Genomic DNA, 2,500 nt, shown 5'->3' with positions numbered 1-2,500 from the left:
TCAGATGGAGGGATTAGCCTGTACTACTTATGTCATGAATTATTCTGATAAAAGACTCCATTTGTTAGCGGATACCGAATTTTGTACAGGAATAGAAGTTACACACATATTATGATTCCGTTAGAGGAGGAAGCATTCTTTACCATAGGAAACATTTATGCAGGAATAGATAGGGAGAGAGTACAGAACATGATTAGTAGAAACCTTAAATAAATATTGGCAGGGCATAGCAATTACAAGTGATAGGTTAGGTAGGACCGAGGTGTTAAGGCATAAGATAATCCTAGATGATGGAGCCAAACCCTTTTTCATAGCTAATTATAGATTGCCTATCAGCCAACGTCCAATATTATATAAAAGGACAGCAGAAATGAAGGAAGAACTAGTGGTCATATACTCTAAATCACCTTATAATTCTCCCATGTTGTTAATTCCAAAGAAAGATGGAGGTTACAGATTAGTGATTGATTATAACAAGTTGAATGCGAACAAAGTTCCTGATAGAATACCCATGCCTGTAATAAATAGTGTTTTGGCTCAATTAGGAGGAGCAAAGATCTCCACATCCTTAGATCTACTAAGTGGATATTGGCAAGTACCTTTAGACGAAGAATCTAAGCCATTAACTGGCTTCAGCACACATAAAGAACACTTAGAATTTCAGGTAATGTCATTTGGATTAACATCAGCTCCATTAACTTTTGTAAGATTAAAGTTAGAGATCTTAGGAGACAGAGAATGTGTCAGTCTATTTAGATGACATTTAAGAACTATAAGAATCGTTTTAGAATGATTTAGACAGGCAGGATTAAAGATAAAGATTAAGAAATGTCAATTCTTGAGGAAATCTTTAGAATATTTAGGACATGTGATCAGTGCTGATGGACTGCACATGCAAGAAGGGAAAATAAAGGCTACTGTGGACTATCCTGCTCCCAAATATCTGAAAGGTGTAAGAAGATTTTTAGGAATGATAGGATACTATAGACCATTTGTCAAAAATTTGGCAATTACAGCTAAACCTTTGACAAAATTAACTACGAAAGTTGTAGAGTTTGAATGGAAAGCAGAACAAGAGGAGGCTTTTCAAGAGTTGAAAGAGAAATTAATCCAAGATCCTTTCTTAGTGTATCCAGACTTTAGCAAGCAGTTTTACTTAGCATGTGATGCTTCAAATACAGGAATAGGAGCAGATTTGTTACAGAAAGCAGAAACCAGAATGAGGTTAGTATATTATGCAAGTAGAGTCCTAAATGCGACCGAACGAAATTACAATATCACAGAAAAGGAATGTTTAGCCATTTATTGAGCACTGAGAAAGCTTCGGCACACTTTGTTAGGACATAAAGTAAACATACTTACTTATCATAAACCCATCTGTGATCTGTTCAAAAAGAGAGCTTTCACTAATAGCTTAAAGTTTAATCGATGGTTTATTAGTGTACTAGAGTTTGCTCCAGAATTTAGATACATTCCAGGTAAGTTTAATACTTTAGCAGATGGATTATCTAGAGCACAACAGGATATTGAAAGAATTATCACGACTAACACCTTTTGTTTCAGCTGTCAAGTCGTAGACTTAGATTTGGAAAGAGTAAAAATAGAACAAAGGAAGCAAACAAGTATCAGGAAAATAATAGGAGATTTGCGATAAGATGAAACTTCTAGGACAGATTTTGAATGGGATATTATATAAGAGAGCTAAGGATAGGAGTGATTGTTCTAGACTATATGTACCTGACACATTGACTAAGGAAGTATTAGCTATAACACATATCCACAAGTTGGCTGGACTTCCAGGAATCAAAAAAGACTCTGAGAACAATAAGTAGGAATTATTTTTGGCCTTAGTGCATTGAAGAAGCAAAGGAGTTTGTAAATGAATGTCAAACTTGTAATAGGCATGAAGGTCATGTAAAAGTCAGAGCTCCTTTAGAAAAATATCCTAGTAATTTAAACCCTTTTGAGGTAGCTCAGAGTGATCATATAGGACCCTTTCCAAATACTTTAAAAGGAAATAAGTATATACTGGTTTTCGTTGATTATTTGACTCGGTACTTAGAAATTGTTCCAGTTAGAGATAGAACTGCTGTTTCGGTTGCAGAAGCTTTAAAGACCAGAATACTCACAATCACATTCGTGTCCGGAGGTACTTTTGTCAGAAAATACACCCGAATTCACCAGTGAGGTAATGAAAAAGCTTTATGAATTTTTTGAGATTAAGAAATGTGAGATAACCCCTTATAAGCCGAGTTCAAATGGGACAGTAGAAAGGGCCAATAAGAAGATACTGGATGTACTGCGAAACATTCATTAGTCCAACTACGGAAGATTGGGATATAGCTTTAGAGGATGTTCAGTTTACTTTGAATAACACAGTGAATGAGATGGTAGTTGAAACCCTACACTTTCTGATTTATGGTTATCAGAAAAGACTGACTAACTCATTGTTAGATGACGCAAAACCTCCTAGGCACACATATGATTACCAGGACTATGT

Source organism: Palaemon carinicauda, chromosome 5, assembly GCF_036898095.1.
Source record: "Palaemon carinicauda isolate YSFRI2023 chromosome 5, ASM3689809v2, whole genome shotgun sequence".
Taxonomy (NCBI): Eukaryota; Metazoa; Arthropoda; class Malacostraca; order Decapoda; family Palaemonidae; genus Palaemon; species Palaemon carinicauda.
The sequence above is the reverse complement of the archived record's forward strand: the minus strand, read 5'-3'. Positions refer to the sequence as shown.